The sequence below is a fragment of the Mustela nivalis genome, assembly GCF_964662115.1.
Source record: "Mustela nivalis genome assembly, chromosome: 5".
Taxonomy (NCBI): domain Eukaryota; kingdom Metazoa; phylum Chordata; class Mammalia; order Carnivora; family Mustelidae; genus Mustela; species Mustela nivalis.
The window spans coordinates 108,348,493-108,363,990 of NC_139024.1; the positions used below are offsets into that span (position 1 = coordinate 108,348,493).

A 15,498-nucleotide genomic window follows, 5' to 3' on the forward strand; every position below is an offset into this window, starting at 1 on the left:
ATGGGTTTAAGGTCCTTTGCAGGGTAACTTATTTTATAGTAAAGTTATCCCTCATTTCTTAATGACAAAAATCTCCTGTAAAAATCCTAAAAGCCTGATCTGAAAAACAAGATTCATGAGAAACAATCTGGTTTACAAGAGATTTTAAGGATATTAATACCCATCTGGGAATTTACCATCCTAGAGCATAATTGTTTCAGAGGTCCAAGAACAGATCTACTTATCAAAAACAGCAGATACTGTCCAAGGTTATAAGTCTGGAAAATAAAATAAAAGCCAAGACCAGTTGATTAAAATAAAAAAATACACACACACACATATATTTAAAATATGCTAAATATTTTAAATATATTAAATTTAATTATATTAACTATATTAAAATATATAATTATATTTCATATAAAATATAATATAATGTAAAATTTATGATACTTTATAATAATACTATATATATTTATATATTTATAACTAGAGTCAAATTGAAGCACTCATGTTGGAATATATATTTGATTCCTTCTCTTAGATATATCTTGTGGTAAACCAATGTATTAGGGTACATTTATCAAGTGAGCATAAAATCAGAACATTAAATTCAGTTAATTAATTATAGGCCAGGAACTATGGTAGTTACATGATTTAAAATACAATCTTTTTAGATTGAAGTGATCTTTTGTAGCCATTTCTAACAATATAAATTATCTTGTTAGTGGCTCCAAGTAGTTTAACCCATTGAACATGGTTGCTTCAATAATGCACATAATTTAGGTGGACATCTCATAGATTTGTCTTTCACAGTCTCATTTGTATATCTTCTTAAAACTTCCTAACCCCTCTTGTGGCTAGCAAACTCCATGTCTTTCTTCAGGTGTGTAATGTGTTCAATCTCTGATATTGAGCTTATATTTTTGCTTTGACCTATCAAAAATTAAGCTCATGGGCCCAACTTTATAGAAGATATGATTTCTCTTTTCTTTTTCTTTTTCTTTTTCTTTTTTTTTTTTTTAAGGAAGCAGCAGGCAGCTTGTTTGCTCTGGCCAGCAGCAAATGACACATCCCGGCCCCCAACCACACAACCATGGAGGGGATCACATGGAGGTCAGGCAGGGGAAAGTCAGGCGGTTAGCATGTTTGCAGCGTTTGGGGGGCGCCCAATGAGGATGAGAGGTGTCTCTGATTCTGTGTCTGTGGTGGGAGGGGCTCTGCCGTTTGTCTGACCCCCTCCTTTGAGAGTCTGTCTCAGTGACCTTCCCATCCCCTGGAAACCACAGCACCCATCACCATGGATCCACCAGCAGGTCCCACAGCCGGGTTCCACTGGAGTCAGATAAGTCAGCAGAGAAGATGCTGGGGGCTGGGGAGCCACAGCCTAGCAGGGGACCCCCACTTAGAGCCTCCAGCCAGTCCAAGGAGTCTGTGGGGCCCCTGGGAGAGGGGAACGGGGAGTTTGTGGGGGACGGGAGCGAGGAAGAGAAGACAGATGAGAGGCCTTCGGAATCCGGGGAGAAGGACAGCACGTCGAAGGAGCCGGGGAAGTCCAAGGGGATGGGGGGCAGCGGGTCCTCAGGCTCCACCTGATCCTCCAGGATGTCATCAATGCCCCGGTTTGGAAGCAACTGCGCCCTGCGGATGGCTTCCTGCAGCTCCTCTTCCAGAGTCAGGGCCGCTGTGGGCAGTGCCCCGGGAGGAGTCGGTGCTGGAGCCGCAGCCGCAGCCTGAAGTGGAGCCAGAGCCAGAGCCGGAGCCGAGGCCAGAGTGGAGGCCGGAGCCGGAGAGGCCTCTTTTCTTTCTTGCTTGCTTTCTTGCTTTCTTTCTTTTTCTTTCTTTTTTTAATTTAATTTATTTATTTGACAGACAGAGATCACAAGTAGGCAGAGAAGCAGGCAGAGAGAGGGGAGGAAGCAGGCTCCCTGCTGAGCAGAGAGCCTGATGCGGGCCTTGATCCCAGGATCCTGAGATCATGACCTGAGCTGAAAGCAGAGGCTTTAACCCACTGAGCCACCCAGGTGCCCCCACTGATTTCTCTATTCTAAGTGAGATAGCGCACATAACCTCAATGCCAACATTTTTATTGTCAGAAAGTAAAACAAATGGGATGCCTGCTGAGGAGATGCAGTTGGTTAAGCATCTGCTTGGATCAGGTCATGATCCAAGCTTCCTGGGATCAAGCCTCACATCAGGTTCCCTGTGCAGTGGGGAGCCTGCTTCGCCCTCTCCCTTTGCCACTCCATCTGCTGGTGCTCTCTTTCTCACAAATAAATGAAATCTTAAAAAGATATACATTTTAAAAAGTAAAACAACTGAAGACTTTCAAAAAGAAAAAAAATGAACACTAATTTGCCTAAAGCAGCTTATATATAAAAGATGATAGTTGGATGATGATAGATAGATGATAGATAGGTAGATAGATAGAAAGAGAGGGAGGGAGGGAGGAAAGGAAAAGTTAAGAGGGAGGGAGGACGGAAGGAGGGAGAAAGGGGAGAAAGAAGGGAGAAAGGAGGGAAGGAAGGAAAAAAGGATCATTATTTTGCCTATACTAAGAAAGAAGGTGCATAAATGACTAGGTGATTATCTTAGAATGTATACAATGTATGTAAACTCAAGTCCTATACATATAGTGCAAAGATATTTGGGATAAGTTAAAATGTATCGAGTATGGGATTACATATGTGGGGTATTATGGGACATTGGGATTTTTCTATTGAATTTCCGTTTACTACTGAAAAATTTCATGTGGGATTTGGAATTCCAAAGGCCTAATACTACTATGTTTAATACTCCAACATTTCTAGTCTTATTTGAAATACAAATTATATAATTCCTGACTTTGTGGTAATAGAAAAATATATTCTCTGTCTTTTAAAGGACAATTCCACTCCAGTGTTACCACGTAAAATATACTTGCCTCAGCAAGAGTTTTCTATGAAAGTTGCTGCACAGCTGATCACCCATCTCCCTTGGAGTCAATTATTTTTAAATTTCCAATCTGGATTTAAGCCTAGTCATTGTGCCAAAGGGATTTTCAATAGAGTTTGTAATGACTTGTTACTTGTGCCGAGATTTCTCAGGCAACTTTGATTCTGCTTGATCTATTGTTGCATTTGATTTTATAGATCACTGAGGAATATACAACCACTTCTATCACCATGTGTAACTTCTGAATTCTAATCTAACTTGCCTTTGCCCAACAACTGTGTTGGACATACAGAGTCACGGAGTATGTGTTCTTCTTGGGGCTCTAAATGCCAGTGCTCTTTAAAATATAGACTGAGAGCTACTTTGTCTAAATAAATATGTTTAGAATGAGTTGGGTTAGTATTGTTTAGAGGATAGAATTGTTTCTCCTTGTCTATAATCTCCTTGACAGATGTTGGACTATTGCCTACACTATGCTGGGTTGGTAAATAAACTGCTGTTGTTTTCATACTAAAATCCTAGAGGTTATGTTAGATCACACTTTCATGATGCACCTTAATGCAAAACATCTGTTTCACAATCTACTCTCAATCACCAAAGGTATAAAGAATATTAAGTTTCTTTTTCTCTCTGACTCATTAGCTTACTGATGAGCATTGTTATATGCAACCATAAGGAATGCCTAACAGTAAAAAATATAGTCCTTAAGGCAGTTGAGATAATTAAAACAAACAAACAAACAAACAAAAACAAAAACAAGCTTACAAGGAGCCTTAGTTTCACAATAGCTCCTATGTTTTATTCAGAATCTTCTGTCTTGGATCTCTATTAAATACCTACCGCTTTGAATTAGCTGTCTTCCTTTTCCTCATCTACTCTTGCATGTCCCACAACGGGTAACAGAGTCATTCATTACTTCTTGCAAGATAATGGGTCTGGTAGTATAGACAAACTTATGCAGCTTCTAGAAAAATATAGTGCTCCACATTTTTACACCTTAATCCACCTCTATTGGCATTTGCAAGGACTTTCTCCATGGCTTTCTCAGCCTAGGAAGTCTCCTTAGGCTGCCCAAAGTCAAACTTTTAAAGCACAGCTTATGAGACTCACTACAAAATGGTTCTTGCCTACCTCTTCAACTTCACTTTCTGCCACTGCTCATTACTCATATCCTATTTGGGAACAACTACATTGTAGTTCCAAGAAGATAATGTGTCATTGCTGACCTTCATGCTATTTCTTAGACTTTACCATAACACCAAGGTCAATTTACAAGATCCTCAGATGATTTCTATCGTACTGACACTTGTGGAACTTATCCCTTTGAAATCACCAGTGGATTTGTTGTTCTTTCCTGCTTTACTGAGAATACTTGAAAGTGATGATGTCCTTTTGGTATCTGTTATTCCAACTCCTGGCTTCTAATAGTGTGATCAATAAATCATTGTTTTCTCTTTTCTTTTTCCAAAGAAAACTATACTTGAGATGTCCCTCTTCCAAGCAAAGTAAAATGGTGAATAACTAGGTTTCAAATAAATTATTAAGAAAAAATATTAATATGTGACCATCCATCCATTTATCCATTAATTAATTTTTTATTATTATGTTCAATTAACCAACATATTACATCGTTTGTTTTGATGTAGTGTTCAAAAATTCATTAGTTTTTTATAACACCCAGTACTCATCACAACGCATGCCCTCCCATCACCCAGCATTAATTAATGTTAAATGGCATTTTACATGTGAAACAAAACAAAACAAAACAAAACAGGAATCTTTGGACCTTGAAAGAATAGTCAGAAGTCTGTCATATCATTCAGCTACACAGAACCCTGACTCTCTTGGAAATTTCAACAACTCCTCTTGTATTTTGCATTTCACTCTCTCTAGCCTTATCAAGGATATAGTTTATCTCGTCATTCCCTTTTTCCCAAAACAGTAATTTATTCTTCAATAATGGATTATTCACATAAAAATATATTCTAATAATTCACATTGATTTTTTAAAAAATTTCCTTTGATTCCCTATACCCTTTAATTTATTCAATCATTTCTTTGCTCCTCTTCAAAGAAACTTACTGACCATATTTATTTATTTTTTTCTTTTCTATTTCCACTAATACCAACTCATTCAAAGCACCACAATCACTGGCCACGAATCCTGCAATTACTTTATAATTTATATGTATGCATGCATTCTTACCAATTTCAGTTTTTTACTTATCATTCAAATTAAATTTTAAAAATGTAAACCAGATCATACCATTCTCTTGTTTAATACCTCCCAAGGGTTTCTAATGCTCTTAGAGTAAGATCTAAATTATTCACCCTCAATTAAAGCTGACCAGGATTCTAGCCTCTCTGTTTTCTGAATTCCTTCCACCATAATCAAAGCTTTGTCTACCCAAAATCCTTGTCCCAAGTTAGTGCCCTTACCTGTCCCTCCCAAGTTCATGTAAGTGTTGACTGCTAAAGGATTTACAGATCTACTTTCCTCTATATAATTGCCCTCAGGTGACGGAAGCCATTTTAGTAGGAAAGTCAAATCCTCCTGATAGATAGTCACCCCAACCAATGGCTAGCTGAAACTGGGCATAACTGACCAGCTCACTGCATCAAGAGTATATGATACTATACCACCCAGTTAATACCTGAACCTACAACTGCACTGAGAATTTTTCCCAAACCTGCTCTGTTTTACCTTCTCCTTTGCAGGTTATTTTTCTCCCCTCTTGAGTACTTCAAAAATTCATATAAAAACCTGCTTCTAGGAACCTGATCTAAGAAACTTTTCCTCACTATACTTAATCATGCTGACTTTCTCCTTGATACATATGAATTATTATTCTAATGACATTTTTACTTGATATTCTTTCATTTAGTAATGGTCATCATTCACCATTCTTCCAAATATCACAATTTAATTCACAGTTTGGTTACCATTAACTTTTTTTAAAACTAAATACAGTTGTTTTATTTATGTTTTCCTTTATGAAGTTTTCCTTTATGAAGCAAAAATGCGTAAGAGCAGAGGTTTTTGTCTTCCTTTTCTGGCCAGTTATCCCCAAAACATATAAGACTGCCTGACACTCAATAAATGTTCAATAAATATCTGTTGTACAAATGGATGCTTATACAGCAGAGAGATATTGCATTCACAGACTCCATATAGAGTTGGTTGCTCTAAGGTTTAAAATCTTCCCTTGCATTGGCCTGGGGATATCACACTCTTCATAGTTCTTTTCTAAATCTCTGGCTACTATTTTCAGACTCATTTAAGTAGCTAAATAACCTAGGGCCATGAAGAATTTTGCATACTCATTCCTCAGACTGCCCTTGCTGTTTTCCTTTTAAGTAATTTCCCTACTTTTCTGTCCCTTTTCAGTTTGAAAGCTTTTAGGAGAGAGCTAGAATGGGCCATACATGATGTATATGATGGATGAGACCTATGTATCCCCTTATCCCCTTGAGAACCTTTTAAAAGTGATGAACATTCTCCAACACTTCATCTGGACAGTTGGGGATCTACACTGATATTACAGTTGCATAGTCAGTTAGGGTTCTCAGAGTAGCAGAACTCATAGATCTGTCTGTCTATCTATCTATGTAGAGAGATATCTACCATAAGGAATTGATTCATTAGATTACAGAGGCTGAGAATTCTCAAGAACTGCAATTGACAATTTGGAGTCCAGGAGACCCAACAGTGTAGTTCTAGTCTGAAACCAACAGGCTTGACACTTAGGAAAACCAATGACTGGATCTGATTTCAAAAGCAGGAAGAAGCTATTGTCCTAGTTCAAATAATTATGCAGAAGGAATTCCTGTGCTAAAAGGAGAGTTAGTCTTTATATTCTATTAAGTCTTTCAATTGATTAGATGAAGGCCACCACATTGAGGAGAGAAATTTGCTTTACTCAGTCTACTGATTCAAATGTTCATCTCGTCCAAAAACATCCTATTAAACACACCCAGAATAATGTTTGAACAACTATTTGGGGACACTTTGACCCAGTTAAGTTGACACATAAAATTAAGCATCACACACACAAATAAATTTATGTTCAGAAAAGAATTTTTCTCTTCTTGCATCTTCAGAATGGCATTGATATGAAGTTAGGAGTGGGCTTTTCATACTTATAATGTTAAGAAAATTATGCACCTTTATTGACTTATTCTTTTACACACCTACACACACACACACACATACACACACACACACACTCACTCTATTTCTTATACCCTAGCTTTTTTGGATAGACAAAGAAAAGTATCAACATTTGTAGACTTCTAAAACAAAGCTAAGTAACCTAAATCTAACTACAAAGTGCCTCTGTCTATAGGGTGTGTTAGAATTCAAATGTTATGTTTATAGTATGTTAAATTCCACATCATTATTGAATTTTTATTCTATTAATTATTTTGAGGAACTCTAAAATTTAAGTGATAAGTGGGATTTATTCTCTCAAAGTAGCAAAATGGTAGCCTAAAATCTGATGATAATTTAGAAAACCAAATACCATGTTGACTTGTCAATTCTAAAACTAAGTGAGTCTTTCTTTTAATTTTCTTTAGGACTCATATGTCTTGTTCAGAGATACAAGGCAAATCATTTACAATATATTACAATTTGTATGTATTTAATATATTCTTAACATTGTTTTATTGCTTTCTTTTTCACAGAAAAGGCATTCACACTATAGTCTATTTCTTACTGGAAGAAAGATATTTATATTTCAGTATGATGATATACATTCTATCAATACAAACTTCAATATACAAACACTTTTATGTTTGATGTGCAAACACAGTTTCACATGAAGGAGTCACAGAGATGTTCTGCCTACACTTTTCAAACACTATCATACAAAATTCCATTTTTAAAAGATTAATTATTTATTTTAGACATAGTGTGCACATAAATGCAGTGGGTAGGGGAGAGGGGAGAGAGAGAGGGAATCTCAAGCAGACTCCCTACTGAGCCTGAAGGCCAATGCAGGGTTTCAATCTCAGGACCCTGAGATCATTACCTGAGCTGAAATCAAGTCAGATGCTTAACCAACTGAGCCACCCAGGTGCCCCTACCCTGCAACATACTATTTTTAACAATCTAAAATTAGTGTCTATGAAGCATTTATGTGAAAATATAAAGCACATAATATAGCTATCCCATAAAATTATGCACATACAAAAGTATTTTATCACCTAATAATCATACTACTTTACTTTTCTTTCCTTGATGATCTGGGAAACTGAAGTGATATTCTCTTAAGCAGCTCTAATTTTCTGTCAAAACCATGCCTTACATAAGCTAATATACTCTCTTACATTTTCTGTGGAAATATTACCATTTCTATCTAATCATTACTGAAACAATAAATCTTCTGAAGTTACAGAGCTAAGAACAGGATGGAAATAGGCTTGCTGAAATAATGCCACACACCAATATGACAAATTCTACTTTGCATGAACTACAGCAATTTTTTTTTCCCTCAAAAGCAGACATATTTTAAATTACAACTACCTATATTGATGAATATCTTACACAGTTTTGGGTGATTATATCAATTTAATGTTTCATGTATTAATGAATTAATACCAATATCTTAAATAGCATGATTGAGATAATTTGGATCTTAAGTATTACTACTACTGACAGAGCATTTTCTGGATAACAGATCATCAGTTTTATCCCAATTGTCTGACAAGTATGAATGATTTCCAGACCAGAGTGGCTAAAATGACTTTAATCCATTTTTAAAATTAATGAATTCTATTCTATTCTATCAGTGCAAGAGATTTACACTCAATACGGAACTAACGTAAAATGAAAAGATTTTAAAACATAAGCCAGGGTACCAGGAAAATCAAAAGAAGGAAAGACAAGGTGCACTGTTAGAAGATGTCACCTTGGGCAGAGCTCAAAGAACTTTAATTGAACAATAAATTGTGTGGAAACAACTGCAAATATATTCTTAGTTACTTGGATAAGTCAGGTTTTGGCTTGCATTTGTCCCCACATTCTCACTATGCTTTGAGTTGGAGTTACATTGAACACGTAGAAGTCTTGTCTTTCAATAAACCCAAAAAGAGTATTACTTGTTAAATAAGGAATGATAGCCTAACTAACACCAACTAGCTCTAGGCTAATGCCTGTAATATAAACACTGTGGGCCACATTAGTTCACATGCTCTTTTTCTTTTTTTTTCTTTCTTTCTTCCTTTTTATCATTCATTTTTAAAATTTAATTAAATTTAATTTTTTTCACTGTTCCAAAATTCATCATTTATGTACCACACCCAGACCCCGTGCAACAAATGCCCTCCATAATACCCACCACCAGGCTCACCCAACCCCCCACCCATCTCCCCTCCAAAACCCTCAGTTTGTTTCTCAGAGTCCCCAGTCTGTCAAGGTTTGTCTCGCCCTCTGATTTTCCCTCACCCATTTCTCTTCTCCATCTCCCAATGTCTTCCATGTTATTCCTTATGCTACACAAGTAAGGGAAACCATATGATAATTCACTCTCCAAGCTTGGCTTATTTCACTCAGCACAATCCCTTCCAGTCCTGTCCATGTTGATACAAAAGTTGGGTATTCATCCTTTCTGATGGAGGCATAATATTCAATTGTATACATGGACCACATCTTCTTTATCCATTCATCTGTTGAAGGGCACTATGGTTCTTTCCACAGTTTGGCAACTGTGGCCATTGCTGCTATGAACATTGGGGTTCAGGTGGCCCTTCTTTTCACTATATCTGTATTTTAGGGGTAAATACCCAGTAATGCAATTGCAGGGTCACAGGGAAGCTCTATTTTTAATTTCTTTTTTTTTTTTTAAGATTTTATTTATTTATTTGTTAGAGAGAGAGAGAGCGAAAGCGAGCACAGGCAGACAGAGAGGCAAGCAGAGTCAGAGGGAGTAGCAGGCTCCCTGCAGAGCAAGGAGCCCGATGTGGGACTCGATCCCAGGACGCTGGGATCATGACCTGAGCTGAAGGCAGCGGCTTAACCCACTGAGCCACCCAGACATCCCTATTTTTAATTTCTTAAGGAATCTTCACACTGTTTTCCAAAGGGGCTGCACCAACTTGCATTCCCACCAACAGTGCAAGAGGGTTCTCCTTTCTCCACATCCCCTCCAACACTTATTGTTTACTGTCTTGTTTATTTTGGCCATTCTAACTGGTTTAAGGTGGTATCTCAATGTGGTTTTGATTTGAATCTACCTGATGGCTAATGATGATGAACATTTTTTCATGTGTCTGTTAACCATTTGTATGTCTTCTTTGGAGAAGTGTCTATTCATGTCCTATGCCCATTTTTTGATGATTATCTGTTTTGTGTGTGTTGAGTTTGAGGAGTTCTTTACAGATCCTGAATATCAGCCCTCTGTCTGTAGTGTCATTTACAAATATCTTCTCCCATTCGCGGGTTGCTTCTTTGTTTTGTTGTTTCCTTTGCTGTGCAGAAGCTTTTGAACTTGATGAAGTCCCAAACTTCGTTTTCACTTTTGTTTCCTTTGCCTTTGGAGGCATATCTTGAAAGAAGTTGCTGTGGCTAGTGTCAAAGAGGTTATTGCCTATGTTCTCCTCTAGAATTTTGATATATTCTTGCCTTATGTTGAGGTCTTTTATTCACTTTGGGTAGATTTTTGTGCATGGTGTAAGAGAATGGTTGAGTTTCATTCTTCTATACACAGCTGTCCAATTTTCCCAGAGCCATTTATTTAAAAGACTGTCTTTTTCCACTGGATATTTCTTCCTGCTTTGTCGATGATTATTTGACCATAGAGTTGAGGGTCCATTTCTGGGCTCTCTACTCTATTCCACTGGTCTATGTATATATTTTTCTGACAGTTCCATGCTATCTTGGTACTCACAGCTTTGTGGTAAAACTTGAAATCAGGCAACATGATGTCCCCAGTTTTGTTTTTCTTTGTCAACATTTCCTTAGCAATTCAGAGTCTCTTCTGGTTCCATACAAATTTCAGGATTGTTTGTTCCAGCTCTTTGAAAAATGCCAGTGGAATTTTGATCAGGATGGCACTGAAAGTATAGATTGCTTTAGACAGAATTAACAATGTTTATTCTTCTGATCCATGAGCATGGAATACTCTACCATTGTGTCTTCTTCCTCTTCTTTCATGAGTGTTCTGTAGTTCTTCGAGTACAGATCTTTACTTCTTTGGTTAGGTTTATTCCAAGATATCTTATGGTTCTTGGTGCTATAGAAATGGAATCGATTGTCCAATTTACCTTTCTGTATTTTCATTGTTAGTGTTTAAGAAAGCCACTGACTTCTGTACATTGATTTTGTATCCTGCCTCATTACTGAATTGCTGTATGAGTTCTAGTAGTATGGGGGTGGAGCCTTTGGGTTTTTCATATAAAGTATCTTGTCATCTGTGAAAAGAGAGAGTTTGACTTCTTCTTTGACAATTTGAATACATTTTATTTCTTTTTGTTTTCTGATTGTTGTTTCTAGGACTTCTAGTAATATGTTGAATAACAGTGGCTAGAGTGGACATCTTGTCATGTTCCTGATCTCAAAGGGAAGGCTGTCAGCTTTTCCCCATTAAGGATGATATTTGCTTTGGGTTTTCCATGGATAGATTTTATGAAGTTGAGGAATGTTCCCTCTATCCCTATATTTTGAAGCATTTTAATCAGGAATGAATGCTGTATCTTGTCAAATACTTTTTCTGCATCAATTGAGAGGACCATTTGGTTCTTCTCTCTTCTCTTATTGATTTGTTCTATCATACTGATTGATTTAAGAATGTTGAACCACTCTTGCATCCCATCTTGCATCCCAGGATAAATCGCACATGGTTATGGTGGATAATCTTTTTAATGTACTGTTGACTCCTATTAGCTAGGATCTTGTTAAGAATCTTAGCATCCATATTCATCAGGGATATTGGTCTGAAATTCTTTTTGGTGGTGTCTTTGTCTGGTTTGGAGATCAGGGTAATGCAGACTTCATAAGAGTCTGGAAATTTTCCTTCTGTTTCTATTTTTTGAGATAGCTTCTGGAGAATAGGTATTATTTCTTCTTTGAACGTTTGATATAACTCTCCAGGAAATCTATCTAGTCCTGGGCTCTTGTTTTTTTGGGAGGTTTTTGATCACTGCTTCAATCTCATTACTAGATATTGGTCTACTCAGGTTGTCAATTTCTTCCTGATTCAGTTTTGGAAGTTTATAGGTTTCCAAGAATGCATCCATTTCATCTAGGTTGCTTAACTTATTGGCATATAACTGTTGATAAAAATTTCTGATGATTGTTTCTATTTCCTTGGTGTTAGTCCTGATCTCTCCCTTCTCATCCATAATTTTATTAATTTGGGACCTCTCTATTTTCTTTTGGATTATTTTGGTCAATATTTTATCGATCTTATTTATTCTTTAAAAAAAAAAAAGCTTCTAGTTTCATTTATGTGTTCTACTATATCTCTAGTTTCTACTTCCTTGATCTCTGTTCTAATCTTGATTATTTCCCTTCTTGTGTGTAAGTTTGGCTTAATTTTTTGTTGATTCTCCAGTTCTTTAAGGTGTAAAGAGAGCTGGTGTTTTCTAGAGTTTTAAGTTTTTTTTGAAGGGGGCTTGGATAGCTATGTATTTCCGTCTTAGGACCATCTTTGCCATATCCCAAAGTGTCTTCATTCTCATTGGTTTCCATGAATTGTTTAAGTTCTTCTTTGATTTCCTGGTTGATCTAAACATTCTTAAGCAGGGTGGTCTTTAGCTTCCAAGTGTTTGAATTTCTTCCAAACTTTTTCTTGTGGTTGAGTTCCACTTTCAAAGCATTGTGGTCTGAGAATATGCAGGGAATAATCTCAGTCTTTTGGTATTGGTTGAGCCCTGATTTGTAACCCTGTATGTGGTCTATTCCATGTGCACTAGAGAAGTATGAGTATTCTGTTGTTTTAAGGTGGAATGTTCTGTATATATCTATGAAGTCTTTTTGGTCCAATGTGTCATTCAATGCTCTTGTTTCTTTATTGATTTTTCTGCTTGGATGATCTATTACTGAGTGATGAGTTAGGTTTCAAATGGGTCTCCTGTAGACAACATAAGGATGTTGTCTATAACATATGGATTGTTCCTGTCATTTTATCCAATCTGAAACCCTGTGCCACTTTATGGGAGTGTTTAGGCCATTCACATTGAGAGTAATTATTGAAAGATAAGTTTTTATTGGCATCATGTTTCCTGTGAAGTCCTCGTTTCTATAGATCACCTCTGTAAATTTCTGTTCTATGTCATTCTTGGCTTCTTTCTTCTTTCATAGAATATCCCTTACTATTTCTTGTAGTGCCAGCTTGGTGATCACATACTCTTTTAAACCTTGCTGGTTTTAGAAGCTCTTTATCTCTCCATCCATTTTGAATGTCAACCTTGCTATATAAAATATTCTTGGCTGCATGCTCCTCTCATTTAGTGCCCTGAATATGTCTTGCAAGCCTTTTCTGGCTTGACAGATTTCTGTGGACAGGTCTGACATTATTCTGTTGGAGCTTCCTCTGTATGTAAGGAATCTCTTCCCCCAGATTCTCTCAAAAGCTCTTGTCTAAAATTAGGATTCATCAGTCTTACAATCAAGTGTCTTGAGGTCTTTCTAGATTCATTGACTTTGGGGGATGTTCTTTTGAACTCTAGGACAGGAATGTGGGTTCCTTTCCCCAGTTTGGGAAAATTTTCACAAAGAATTTGCTCAACTGTATCTTCTAATCTTCTTTCTTTCTCCTCCCCTTCAGGGATCCCAATAATTTTGATGTTGAAATGTTTCATGGCATCATTTATTTCCCTAATTCTGTTTTCATGGCTTCTAAGCTATTTGCTCCAGGCTTCCTCCTGATCCTTTTTCTCTATCCGTTTGTCCTCTAGATCGCTAATTCTATCTTCTGCCTCAGTTACCCTAGCTGTTAGAGTATTTAGATTAGATTGGATCTCACTGACAACATTTTTTTTAAAAAAGATTTTATTTATTTATTTGACAGACAGAGATCACAAGTAGTCAGAGAGGCAGGCAGTGGGGGAGGGGCGGTGGGGAGAAGCTCCCCACTGAGCAGAGAGCCTGATGCGGGGCTGGATCCCAGGACCCTGAGATCATGACCTGAGACAAAGGCAGAGGCTTAACCCACTGAGCCACTCAGGCGCCCCTTGATAGCATTTTTAACTTCTTCCCAGGTGTCTTCCACTTCTGCCTTCAGAGATTCCATGTTGTCATTAATAGTTTTCTTCAACCTAGCCATTGCCTGGGTAATTGTTACCCTGAGTTCCCTTTCTGATGTCCATATCCAATAGCTCTGATGGGCAGGGCACAGTTGTCGAATTTTTCTTTTGTTGGTTGTTCCTCCTCCTAGTCATTTTGGTGAGAGTTGGTTGAGGGGATGTGTAGCTAAATGTATCAACCATGGTGCAGGCAAGGTGCACCCTGGAACACTTCTGAGCAATCGGAAGTCACCACCAAAAAGAGAAAAGAAAAAAAGAGAGAGACAGAAAAAAAAAAAAAAGAAAGAAAGAAAAAGAAATGAAAAGACCCAGCCAGAATGTGCCCCAAAGGTAAGATTTATAAGGTGTACAAAAAAAAAAAAACAGAAAAACAAAAAGACTGACTAGAGTAAATGACAATAAATAAATAAATAAATAAACCCAGCCAGAGTGAATCCCAAGGACAAAATTTATATAATACCAGAACAAAAACAAATACACAGAATACACATAAACTCTGAAAGAAGAAAAAGATGGGAATGTGGTTATAAATCCTTGATGTGGGTGAGGAAGGTTATTATTATTCTTCCTGGATGTATCTTGATATCTTTGTTAAAGGACTCAATTTTCCAGAGATAAAGGGAGATTAAAACTGGCTTATATGAAGGGGTAGTGTTGATTAGGGAAAGAGGATTACCTTGAAGCTTATAACTATATGTATGTTAAAGAAAAGAAAAGAATAGAAAAATACAGGTATATGTATGAAGAAAGTTCAAGTTAAAAGGTTATTATGGTTAAAATGTTATTATGGAATATTATTTTAAACGAATTAAAATAAAAATTAAAAATAAAATTTGTATCTATGAAATATACGTTTTTTAGGGCAACATCGAGAGCTTAATATATTGTTTTCCCATTATACTGGGGTTTTACGTTTTATGGGGACCCTTTGGTGGTTGTCCTCTCATTCTTTTGGCTGGCTTTCTGGGGGAGGGGACTGCTGCGTTGTTTTTCAGTCAGTCTTGCTTGGGTTGAGTCCTCCTGTCCCCATCAGGGCCTGGGCTCTGTGGAACCAGTTTTTCAGGCTTTTGTCCTCTGGAGGTTTTTGTTCTTTGTTGGCTTTTTAGGGCTTTTTGGAGGTTTAGTGGAAAGCAGACTGCACCCAGATCTCCATCTCAGAGAGAAGCCTCAGTCTGCTCCCTCTGGGTGGTCCAGAACACACAGACTCCTCCTCTATAAACTCCGTTGAACAGTCCAACCCCCAATAGGCAGTGCACGTCCCCAACCATTGTCTCAGGGGTCACCTGAAACACCCCTTGTCTCTGCCACTAAAACTTGTGAGTGATACTGGACCAGGGA

At 37.3% G+C, this 15,498-nt stretch overlaps 1 pseudogene across 1 annotated transcript; it reads right to left on the reverse strand.

Moving 5' to 3' along the window:
* Nucleotides 1-1,009: 1,009 nt before the first annotated feature.
* On the reverse strand, nucleotides 1,010-4,082 carry LOC309864140 (MEF2-activating motif and SAP domain-containing transcriptional regulator pseudogene; annotated as a pseudogene). The gene is made up of 2 exons: nucleotides 4,045-4,082; nucleotides 1,010-1,806 (listed from the first exon to the last, which is right to left on the reverse strand). The product of its transcript is annotated as an MEF2-activating motif and SAP domain-containing transcriptional regulator pseudogene (transcript).
* Nucleotides 4,083-15,498: the final 11,416 nt, after the last annotated feature.